General features: G+C 44.3%; 1 protein-coding gene across 1 annotated transcript in view; it reads right to left on the bottom strand.

The window, feature by feature from the left end:
* LOC147110960 (acylamino-acid-releasing enzyme-like) overlaps positions 1–13,323 on the bottom strand; it is a 130,028-nt gene that overhangs the window by 15,582 nt on the left and 101,123 nt on the right. The window lies entirely within an intron of this gene.

Below are 13,323 nucleotides of genomic sequence, written 5' to 3'. Positions count from 1 at the left end.
TAACAGCATTACAGGAGACACCATCTTAGAGATCCATCTAAAACGAAAGTAAAACTAAACTGCTTGTCTCTCACATGCCCTCTGCTGGTCAGGCATAAGTAATCAATCAGGCAAACATGCTGGTAAGGCATCATAATCAAACAGGCAAATACCATCACTATTTGCTGATATCATTACATCTCCCTTTCTTAAAACAAAAGTATTTTACTTTTAACTAACAACATGTTTTCTTTGTATTAATCTGCATTTTAACTGTAACACTTAATGAACTTACATTATCATTATCAAGGTTTTTTAACCTTGCTTTGTGTGTTCACATGAAATATGTAAATACACTAGAACTTGAAGAAATAAGATAACATTACTTCCTTCTATAACAATAGTCCTTAAATTTGCTCAATGAGTCTCTCAGGAGGCTTCACGTGTCTTGAGGATTTTCTGATTGATTGTCCTTGAATCTGAGTTGTTGCCTCCGATGATGATTTCTCAGCTGTGTGATTAGGTTGTTCAACAGTATCAGTCTTTTGACCTGCTGTGTGATCAGGTTGTTCAACAGTATCAGTCTTTTGACCTGCTGTGGCTGGTCCCCTGAGAAGATCGCGACGATTTCTTCGCAGAACAGCACCCTCATCTGTCTGAATGGTGTATGATCTTGGTTGAACTTCACTCAGGACAGTTCCCTTCTGAGTCCATATGTTTGTTTTGTCTTTGAACCTTACTTGGTCACCAGTGTGGAGTTCAGGTAGGTTTTGTGTTCCTCTGTCATAGTAGTACTTTTGCTTTTCTTTCTGTTGTTCTTTGAACTTCCTCACTTTCTCCCCCTCTTTTGTTTTCAGGAGGTTCTCCGGGATGGGTAGGTTTGACCTTAGCCGACGTCCCATAAGGAGTTGGGCTGGTGACATACCACACTCGAGCGGCGTTGTGCGGTATACAAGCATGCTCTGGTAGAAGTCAGTTCCACTGTCTTTTGCCTTGTACATCAGTCTTTTCACTGTCTGGACCGATTTTTCCACTAGTCCATTGGACTGTGGAAAGTGAGGACTTGACGTTGTGTGGACAAAGTCCCACTCTTTGGCAAAGTGTCGGAAACTTGCATTGTAAAACTGGGGTCCGTTGTCTGTGAAGACCTCGCTTGCCACGCCATGTCTGGAGAATATGGCTTTCATACATGTTATCACAGCATCTGCAGTGGTGGTGTACAGTCTACAAACCTCTGGATACAGGGAGTAATAGTCTGTGACTACAAGATAGTCCTTCCCTTGACATACGAATAGGTCAGCGCCTACCTTCTGGTAAGGTCTGTCTGGCGCTGGGTGTGGCTTTAGTGGTTCTACCGGATTGCTTGCTCGACAATGCTCACAAACTATCCTTTCGATTTTAATTTACTTTTTGTTACAACAGCAGGAAGGCTACATATTAAAAGCATCAAACAAGAGGAGTCTTGCACAGAAATAGAATTGTATCCGTGACCACCCTCCCCAGACAGTTGAAGAAAAGCAGATCGATTGCAGGACAAGGCCCAACTCAATCCTGTGAGAATGCACACTACTGCTTTGATTAACACACCCTTTCAGTCACTTTGACTCTGGGTTCAGTACATATATATTTTTTGAAATGTACAATCTTTTTTGCAACCTTTGCATTCAAAAGTAAACTAAATGGCATTGGTCAATTAAAACAAAAACTGCTTTGCTACGGGGTGTGAAAGACCAATTGTTAAAGCCATGTCGGCCTTTAGTCCTATGCTCAATATTCAAACTAAGTAGCCTTATCCATACCTTTCATTATTTATAAAAAAAACCTGCCACATTTCTCCCCTCAGTTTTCTTTTCCCCAACGAGAATGTTAGGTCACTTTCTTCATAAGTGAGACCTCTAAGACCTGTAAGCACCTTGATCACTTCGCTGAACCCTTTCTACTTTATTGATATCTTTTTTGAAGGACGGTGACCAAAAATGATACGCATTCATCCATTTATCTGCCTCACCATTTATCTGTATAATATCAATATAACATTTTCAGACTTGTAATCTAATGCTCTCCAAATGCAACTCAGTATCCGGTTGACCAAACTGATAACTACTGCACATTGACTAGATGCTTTTAGGGTATGGTCAATGAGTACTCCCAACTCCTTTTCTGCCTGCTCCTTTCATCTTATACATTTTTTTTTAGATGCATTACCTTAGATTAATCAACATTAAAATATTTCTGCAGTATTTGTCCATCTGCTTAATTGCTCCAAGTTTCTCCAAAGATAATCTCCTTTTTACTTGTTTCTTGCTCTTATAGTTTTGTGTCATCAGTAAACTTATAATATTAATATACTAGATACCCTGTTCCATCTCATTCACAAACAATGGCCCAGAATTGGCTGACAAAATAACGGCATGTGAATGACGTACGCGGTTATTAAAGTGTAACTCGTCCAGCAACTTGTGGCGAGGAAGAGATACCCCGTGAATTGCGAATTGCCACAAATTGCCGGCCGATTTGCGTCACTCAGCAAAAACAGCAACTTGCCCTTAGCCACCCAGCAATTTTCATGAAGTTGCTGCATTTGCACATTAATTGCCCATTAAATTTGCCACAGAAATTTAAGTCTAGCAATTAACAGCGCAAGTACCCTTTTAGCGATGTGATAAGGGTTATTGACTACCATGTAACCTTGCTTGGTCAAAAAGTGAACAATTAAAAGTACGGAGTCTCATTCCTTCTGGTTGTGAATTGTTGCAGATTTAAAAACTGTTGTGTATTTTGAATGTGTATTAGAATTGTCCCACATGGGATACCGTAGTGGTGATTTGCAATGCACTATGGGAAATGTAGTGCATTGAGTGAAGAAGCACATTGTAAATAAAATGGCCGTTAACTATACTCTCCACCCCGGAGTCCTTCTTAATTGTTATATAGGTAAGGGTATAAAACCCCTTGAGACACAACAAAACTGGCGACGAGGACGACAGACTTGCGCATCACTTTGCACTGGAATCGGCGATGTTTAAAGTAAGAAGTTCCTGTCTTTTCTTAATGGCGCACCTGCAGTTTAGTGCTGATGCAATCGCCTCGTAAAGGTGGCGGTTCGTGTGTTACACAAATAAGGGGGAGAGTAACGATACAGTGAAACGAAGTGGAGGAAAAGGACTGTAAAAATGAAAAAAAAAGTGGAGGAAAAGGACTGTAAAGAAAAAAAAATAACAAGATGGCTATGCTAACCGGAGCGTTTGGACCATTTAATGAAACGGTGGAGCAATGGAGTGCTTATACAGAGCGTTTCGGATTTTTCGTGACTGCAAATGGCATTAAAGATGACGTGAAAGTGGCGACGTTCCTCAGTTTGATCGGAGCAAAAACATTTGGCTTGTTACGGAGTTTGATGCACCCGGATAAGCCCAACGCCAAGACATATGATCAGATTGTGGAAGTTTTGGAAACACATTTCGCACCCAAGCCGCTGCTGATTGCCAAGAGGTTCAGGTTTCACAAACGAAACCAAGGGGAGGGTGAGTCCATAGCCGAATATGTTGCAGTGCTAAAGAAGCTAACTGAGCATTGTGAGTTTGGTGAAACTCTAAATGACACTGTCCGTGATAGGTTTGTGTGTGGATTAAGATGTGAAGCAACACAGAAGCACTTGCTCACGACTGACAAACTGACACTTAAATCAGCAGTGGAGCTTGCTGTGTCTATGGAGTTAGCAGCTAAAGATGCACAGCTGTTGGGGGCTGCAACAAGAGTGCACAGGGTAGCAGCTACACCGGATAAGCATGCAAGGGGCGCCAGAGAGTGTTACAGATGTGGAAGGTCAGGTCATCAGCCATCTGACTGCTGGTGTAAAGACCTGACCTGTCGGAAATGTGAAAAGAAAGGACACATTGAACGTGTGTGTAAAGGGCAAAGCAAACAATCCTACACAGAGACACACAAAAACAAACAAGGAAACACATCCAACTGGCGTTCTAAAAAGAAAAACCTACACATGCTGAAACAACAACAGGAAGAGAGTGACAAAGACTCTGATGGGGTTAACGGTGAATGGAGGCTCATCAAGCTATGGAGTCACTCCACTACTAAAGGGAATACCGGTCAAAATGGAGCTGGATACGGGGCTGCTGTCTCCTTGATTTCAGAGAAGCTATTCAAAGAAAAACTGAACCACCTATCACTGATGCCGGCCAAGCTCATCTTAAAGACCTACACTGGGGAAACAGTCCCAATGCTGGGTAAGATGGAGGTCAAGGTGGAGCTTAAGTGATGCTGCCAGTTTATGCGGTCAAGGGTGACTATCCATCCCTGATGGGCAGGCCATGGTTGGAGAAAATTCATCTGGATTGGAAAAAAGTGAATGCGGTGTCAGTCGAAGAGGCGGGGCTAGCGGCAGTGTTGACAAAAGCATGCGGCTGTCTTTGACGGAGAATTGGGGAGTATGAAGGGGATTACGGTCAAACTCAAGGTGAAGCCTGACAGCCAGCCACGATCCCTGAAGGCCAGGAACATTCCCTACGCCCTCAGACCAAAGGTGGAGGCTGACCTGGAGCGTCTGGTCAAGATAGGGGTCCTGGTGCCGGTTTTGCACAGTGAGTGGGCCACGCCCATGGTACCAGTGATGAAGAGTGATGGCGCGGTTCGCTTATGTGGAGATTTCAAAGTAACAGTGAATCCTGTGCTCTCAGCTGAACAGTACACCCTCCCCATCATTGAAGATCTTTTCGCGGGTCTAGCAGGTGGTCAGAAGTTTAGCAAGATTGATCTATGCCAAGCCTACTTGCAGATGCATGTAGAAGAGGACTCACAGAAGTACCTCACCATCACCACCCACAAGGGCCTCGACAGGTACTGCCGCCTACCCTTTGGTATAACGTCAGCACCAGCATTGTTTCAGCGGGCTATGGACCAGATCTTAAGCGGCATTCCAGGGGTACAATGTTATCTCGACGATATCCTTGTCACAGGAAAAGACGACAACGAGCATCTGCAGAACCTGACGAAGACACTGGGAAGACTTGAAGAATATGGCTTACGCGTTCGCAAGGACAAATGCGAATTTTTCAAGCCATCAGTGGAGTACCTAGGCCATGTCATCGACGCGGACGGCCTACACACAGCACCATCGAAAGTGAAAGCCATTGCCGACGCTCCTGCACCTACAAATGTCGGCCAGCTGCGGTCATTCTTAGGTGTCCTGAACTATTATGGAAAGTTTATTCAACAGCTGGCATCACTGTTGAAGCCATTACATGAGTTGCTGTGTCAGGGCAAGGACTGGGCGTGGACGAAGGAGTGCGAAGCTGTATTCAAGAAAGCCAAAGAAGCTTTGACTGACCCCAGAGTGTTGACGCACTGTGACCCGTTGTTGCAGATTCAGCTGGCCTGTGACACGTCACCTTATGGCGTCAGCGCGGTCGTGTCCCACATCTTTCCCTCAGGCGAAGAGAAGCCGATTGCATTCGCGTCAAGGTCCCTGAGCAAGGCGGAGGTGAAATACCCGCAGATTGAAAAAGAGGCTTTGGGCATCATCTTTGGAATTAAAAAGTTCCATCACTACTTGTTCGGAAGGAAATTCACCTTGCTGACGGATCATCGTCCTCTGACATCGATCTTTGGTCCACACACAGGAATACCCTCCCTGGCAGTGTGCAGGATGCAGCGCTGGGCGCTGATGTTAAGCGCTCACAATTACATCAAATACCGGAGGTCAGCAGCACATGGCAATGCGGACGGATTGTCAAGACTTCCGCTGCCTGTGCCCTCTGAAGGCTGTGAGCAGAAGATTTTCTACTTTGACATGGTGAGCAATGCCCCTGTCACGGCCCGGCAGGTCAAGAAAGAGACCAGAGTGGACCCTACGCTATCCAAGGTGCTGGATCGGGTGATGCGAGGAGACGGATCACGGGTGTCAGACGCACCACCTGAGCTCCTACCTTACCTGTCAAGAGGGAAGGAGTTGTCTGTCACGTCAGGATGCCTCCTTTGGGGCATGCGAGTGATCATACCACCAAAGCTGCGGAAACATGTCCTCAACGAGCTGCACTCAGGACATTGTGGTATTGTCCAGATGAAGGAGCTGGCACGAAGCTACTTCTGGTGGCCCGGTCTGGATCATGAAATTGAAGTTGAAGCGAAATCATGCCCATCATGCGAGACAACCAGGGATACGCCAAGAGCAGCGCCACTGCATCCATGGGAATGGCCGGCGACACCGTGGCAACGGATCCATCTGGACTTCGCGGGACCAGTGGAAGGAGCGATGTTCCTGGTCGCGGTGGACTCACATTCCAAATGGCCGGAGGTTGCAGTAATGTCCACTGCCACTACAGAGAAAACCATCGAGACTCAGAGAGATGTTGGGGCGATTTGGTCTGCCGGAGCAGATCGTAACCGACAATGGAACACAGTTCACATCCCAGGAGATGGAGGAGTTCCTCAAGAGCAATGGAATCCAGCACATGTTCTCCGCGCCTTATCATCCATCCACGAATGGATTGGCGGAGAGATTTGTCAGAACGCCGAAACGCGCGTTGAAAGCGGCAAGAAGTGATGCTCCTCTAAAGCAGCGCCTGAATGCTTTCTTGCTGAAATACCGAAACACGCCTCATGCTACGACTGGAGCATCTCCTGCTTACCTACTCATGGGAAGGCAGCTACGGACACGCCTTGACCTGCTGAGGCCAACGTCCACAGAAGCAGTGGTGCACGCCAATCAGCAGGATCAAGTCAGCAGACGAGCTCAGAGGTCCAAAGAACGACACTTTGTGGTGGGGAGCAAAGTCCTCGCGTGTAACTACACCACCCCGGAGCGGTGGGTCCCGGCTACGGTCATTCAAAAGACGGGCCCCATTTCATACCGAGTCTGCACCGGAGACGACCGAACATGGAGACGGTATGTAGACCAGTTACTGCCAAGACAGTCGCCACAGGTAACCCAAGAAACACAGGATCAAGGACCTGCTGGGGGCTCCAGCAGTGACTGGTCGTCCGACCCTGAGACAGTGGCACCATCCACTCTTGTGCCATCGAGGGAGGAAGCCACACCTGCAGGATCACGGGAGAGCCAGCCAGAGCCTGCTCCTGAGACTAGGCGTTACCCCCAAAGAGAAAGGCAGCCTCCAGAGCGCCTTAGTTACAGTTAGTGCTAACCTGTGCGCATGGGGCAGAATAATCCCCAGGGTTAGCAGAATGTAGAGGCAGTCTACCCTCTCTTCCAAAGTTATAGTCATTTTCAGTTATTCTGTTTTGTGGACATTCTATTTTAAGGGGGAGGAAATATGTTGTGTATTTTGAATGTGTATTAGAATTGTCCCACCTGAGATACCGTAGTGGTGATTTGCAATGCACTATGGGAAATGTAGTACATTGAGTGAAGAAGCACATTGTAAATAAAATGGCTGTTAACTAAACTCTCCACCCCGGAGTCCTCCTTAATAATTGTTGTAAAGGTATAAAACCCCTTGAGACACAACAAAAACTATCTAATTAAAATTTTTAAAATTACTTTTCCTTTCTGTCTCTTTTTTTCTCTCTCACTTAATCAAATCTTTCTTTCCCTCTCTTTATTTCTCTTTCTGTACCTGATTTGGCATTGAATTCACCCACTCTAATTTACCCTCCTTCACAATCCTTCCTCTGTTTATTTCTCAATACTTTAATCTGATCAGATAAGGGGATACGCTGTTTGTCCTGTTGTTCACCAAGGTCCCAGACGTCCTGTTGCCTTCGTTGCACCGTTATCAGCTCGCACTTCCAGCAACTTTGTGGGCAAAACATTTTTGAGCTGAAGGGTACAGGAACAAGTCTAACTAACAGAGCATACCATTAGATGCCCTGCTCCAGCAAATTCTGGGCTATTATATGAACATACGAACAATGATGGACAGGTAAAGACTATCTGGTCCATCGAGCCTGTCCCACACAATTGCGATACTTTGTGTATCATAACATATACACTCCACCCCACCTGAAACCATGTGATCTCCTGGAAGAGGCAAAAAACCCAGGCCAATTTGGGGGAAAAAATCTGGCAAATTCCTCTCCGACCCATCTACGTGATCGAAACTACTCCAGGAGATCGCTCTGGCCCTGAATTCCTTGCAGTACCTAACTTCTGAAAGAGGTGATCTCCACTCCAGCCAGAAACAAATCCAGGTCTCACTTGAAGGAATTCAGTGAGTCCGTGCCCACCACACGAGACGGCAGCCTGTTCCAGAGGTCCACTATTCTCTGGGAAAAGAACCGCTTTCTGACATCTAACCTAGATCTAGCCCTGGTCCTGCCTAACCTAGACGTTATCAGGGAAGTATGAGAACATATACCTATGGAACACCACTGGCTACCTTTTCCCCCACAGCAGTTTTGCCATATCTTTTTAATTTTCTCTATTGTCCTCATGTGAGGATCTTGGTTGACTGCCTTTTAAAAATCAAAGTAAACATCATCTACTGAATTACCTGAATCGACCAATTTAGTTACTTGCTCAAAAAATTCCAGTAAATTTGTAAGGAATGATGTAGTTTGAAAATCACGTTGACTGCTGCCTACGATACTGGTTCTCAATAGTTGTGCATTTACAGCATCCCATAGGATGCCCTCAAACATTTTATCCCACTATGGGTGTTAGGCTAACTGGCTTATAATTACCAGCTTTAGCCCTTATTTTTTTTTTAAAATACTGGGTCCACATTTATTATTCTCTGGTCCTCCGGTTCTAATACTGTATTTATAGAGGTCTGAAAAATATCAACCAAAGCATCACTAGTTTCCTCCTTTAATTCCTTGAGAATTCTAGGATAAATCCCATCTGACCCTCTTCTATACGTTATGGTTAAATCAACTCCATTTACTACGACTGCAATTTTTCTAGTCTTTCATTGTGAAGACTGACAAAGAATCTATTCAATACATCAGGAGATTATTACAGATCAGGGAGGTCATTCAGTCCATCTTTGCTCATCCATCCAAACAAAACCTTACAATCCCACTATAGGAATATCCAATTGGTTTTTAAATGATTTTGGGTTCCTCAACTCCACTACTATACTCTATCCAGAAGTCCATTACATAAGATAAGACATAAGACGTAGGAGCAAGAGTAGGTCATTTGGCCCCTCGAGCCTGCTCCGCCATTCAATAAGATCATGGCTGATCTGATCTTGGCCTCAACTCCACTTCCCTGCCCGCTCCCCATAACCCTTGACAAGTACTGCTCACTCTGTGTGACGAACAACTTCAGGATATCGGTCCTAAATTTGTCTTTTACTAATTTGCACCTGCGTCCCCTTGACATACTCTTGCAATTTAGTTTGAAGTCATTTTCCAGACTTACTTTTTCTTTACTGTTTACTATCTTTACTTCAAAAGGATCTCCTCTCAGATGCCTCTTTTCAAGGCTGAAAAGCCAATTTTTCCCACTTTCTTCACAAATTAGACTTCTAACATTAGGAATCAGGTTTGTGATTTTCCTCTGTACTGCCTTCAGTTTCTCTGTTGTGCCTTAGTGACACTAGGTGCTATCTGACCATAGCACTATACGGTTTGAGCATGATTTCTTTTGATTTGTACTTTACTGCTTTGGCTATATAGTTGAACATTCTATTAGCCTTGTTGATTGCTGCTCTGCAGTAGATGGACATGTTGTTCTGAATGTCTGTAATAGTGGCCATTCTTCATCCATGAGCCTAGACAGAGAGCAATAACGGCTATTGGACTGTGCGACCTATAACAGCTAAGTTTGTCCTTGTCTTCGTCTGATGCCAACACATACATTACAGCAGTAGTTGCGGCATAGTAATCAGGAGTGAGAACCATCGCTGATTCGCACCTCTTTAACCAAGAACCAAGAGATAAATTATAATGCCCCATCTCTGCCCTAGCTAAGATAAGCTGAATTAGATCAGACAAGGAATCAAACCCGGGACGTTCTGGTCTCTGCATGTTCTGGACTTATTACATGCAGATAGCACCCTCTAGTGGTAGTTAGTGTATAGCAGTGTTAGTATACTGCAATAGGTCATTTGACCTTGTTCCTGTTTGAACCCGGAAGTAGTATTCCAGAAAGAACCTACTGAGTTATGGAGAATCTTCCATGAGGGATTCTCAATCCTGTGTCATCTCATCTTATATGCTGGGCAGGACGCAATGTCTGTGAGTATCTTTGTTTGTTAACATGATAGCAACTTTGTCAGTGTAGTATTTGACAATACTTTGTTTATAAGAAGTTATTAGTGTTAGTTACTGAAGTTTAACTCCGGTGCCATTTAGTTATACAATTAGTTTATTCTATATTGTTATAAATATGTTTATATCTTATGTAACATCTAATGTATAGTACTCAGTTCTATGTACAAAACATACTTTGTCTTTGTTTACAGTTTCACAAATTTGTTCAAGTGAAGCTTCAAAACAGCAAACTCGCTTGTCGAGGAATTATTTGAATGAGTGTTTAGCTGGCTGGATAACTAGATAGGAGCACGTCTAGCGAGACCAGTACACTGCAATACAGACACATTATAACATGGGTGGACCTTTGTTTGCTTTTCTGAAGCTAAAGTATGGGTGTAATTCAGCATTGCAATGTTTGCTAAGTTCACACATTATGAATGCATCAAGCACAGTGCGAAGACATTAACAAAATCTGACAGTGTTGATGCTTGATTAGATAGAAAAATGTTGTTCAATAGGTCATTTTAAATTAAACATGCTCAAGCATTGTTCTTACTGCTCAAGAAATAGACTTAAAAGAAAAGATAAATTTGTATATTTGTACTTTTGAAAAATCAATTACAAGAACTGCTTTGGTGATGAATTACATTATGCATTTTTCCTGCTGAGAATGGTTGAATATTTTAGTGATTTCAAATACAATTTATGGCTCATCTAACCTTGTGGGATGCTCATTTCATTTTTACTTTATCCATATAATTAAAGGTTCCATTTTGAAAATTGAAAGCAATATTTAAAAAACACACACGTTATGAGTATGCAATGAGTCTAAATTATTGTAATGCAGCAAGTCAGGAATGGCCAACACATGAGATTTTTCTTGTGCAATGAAAATTGTACAATTTTCCACCTCCCGAACACATGAGGACTTTCTAGTGAAAACGCTCATGTGGAGCTTTAAAAGAACATAAAGGCTTGCACAATTAATGACTAATTAGCTAGCTAGACTAAAATCTGTCTTAGCAATAGAACGCAGATGATAAATTAACATATCTGGGGCAAGTGATCAGCAGAGTATGGCAGGGATCAGCTCTGGGTCTGTGTTCGAAACTCTCATATGTGTACATGATCTGGTCATTGGAATAGGGGAAGTATTATCAAAATTTGCTGATGATACCAAATTAGGGTGCATAGAAAAATAGAATAATGCAGGAGGACACCGACAGGATAGGAGAATGGGCAGATATGTGGCAAACGTAATTCATGTAGATAAATGTAAAGATTCATGTAGATCCTTAAACACAGGACAGCAAAAAAAAGCCATAAAAAGGGCAAATTGGATTCTTTGTTTTATATTCAATTCACTCCACGTGATGTCAAGAAACAGCTGAAGACACTGGATACTGCAAAGGCTATGGGCCCTGACAACATTCCGGCAATAGTACTGAAGACTTGTGCTCCAGAACTAGCTGCGCCCCTAGCCAAGCTGTTCCAGTACAGCTACAACACTGGCATCTACCCGGCAATGTGGAAAATTGCCCAGGTATGTCCTGTCTACAAAAGGCAGGACAAATCCAACCCGGCCAATTACTGTCCCATCAGTCTACTCTCAATCATCAGCAAAGTGATGGAAGGTGTCGTCGACAGTGCTATCAAGCGGCACTTACTCAGCAATAACCTGCTAACTGACGCCCAGTTTGGGTTCTGCCAGGGCCACTCAGCTCCTGACCTCATTATAGCCTTGGTCCAAACATGGACAAAAGAGCTGAACTCAAGAGGTGAGGTGAGAGTGACTGCCCTTGACATCAAGGCAGCATTTGATCGAGTGTGGCATCAAGCAGCCCTAGCAAAACTGAAGTCAATGGGAATCAAGGGGAAAACTCTCCATTGGTTGGAATCATACCTAGCACAAAGGAAGTTGGCTGTGGTTGTTGGAGGTCATTCATCTCAATCACATGACATCACTGCAGGAGTTACTCAGGGCAGTGTCCTAGGCCCAACCATCTTCAGCTGTTTCATCAATGACCTTCCCTCCATCATAAGGTCAGAAGTGGGGATGTTCGCTGATGATTGCACACTGTTCAGCACCATTCGAGACTCGTCAGATACTGACGCAGTCCGTGTCCATATGCAGCAAGACCTGGACAACATTCAGACTTTGGCTGACAAGTGGCAAGTAACATTCGCACCACACAAGTGCCAGGCAATGACCATCTCCAACAAGCGAGACCCTAACCATCTCCCCTTGACATTCAATGGCATTACCATCGCTGAATCCCCCACTATCAACATCCTGGGGGTTACCATTGATCAGAAACTGAACTGGACCAGCCATATAAATACTGTGGCTACAAGAGCAGGCCAGAGGCTGGGAATTCTGCAGCGAGTGTCTCACCTCCTGACTCCCCAAAGCCTTTTCACCATCTACAAGGCACAAGTCAGGAGTGTGATGGAATACTCTCCACTTGCCTGGATGAGTGCAGCTCCAACAACACTCAAGAAGCTCGACACCATTCAGGATAAAGCAGCCCGCTTGATTGGCACTCCATCCACCTTCAACATTCACTCCCTCCACCACCGGCGCACTGTGGCTGCAGTGTGTACCATCTACAAATTGCACTGCAGCAACTCGCCAAAGCTCCTTCAACAGCACCTTCCAAACCCGCGACCTCTACCACTTAGGACAAGGGCAGCAGACGCATGGGAACATCACCACCTACAAGTTCCCCTCCAAGCCACACACCCCATCCTGACTTGGACCTGTATCGCCGTTCCTTCACTGTCGCTGGGCCAAAATCCTGGAACTCCCTTCCTAACAGCATTGTGGGTGTACCTACACCATATGGACTGCAGCGGTTCAAGAAGGCGGCTCACCACCATCTTCTCAAGGGCAATTAGGGATGGGCACTAAATGCAGGCCTAGCCAGCGATGCCCACATCCCATCAATGAATAAAAAAAAAATATATAGACGCAATAAACGGAAAAGAAAGGAAGCAATGATAAATCAGTACAAGATATTGTTCAGGCTGTAGTTGGAGTATTTTGTACAGTTTTGGTCACCCCATTATAGAAATGGTACTGGGGCCGTGAAAAGCGTGCAATATAGATTCAGAAGGATCAGAGGATATATTTATGATGAGAAACTTAAACTAGGGTTGTATTTACGG

Source organism: Somniosus microcephalus, chromosome 11 (genome assembly GCF_052327205.1).
Source record: "Somniosus microcephalus isolate GS21.2 chromosome 11, FLI_Smic_1.0, whole genome shotgun sequence".
NCBI classification, from domain to species: Eukaryota; Metazoa; Chordata; class Chondrichthyes; order Squaliformes; family Somniosidae; genus Somniosus; species Somniosus microcephalus.
This window is presented reverse-complemented; position numbering and strand designations above follow the sequence as displayed.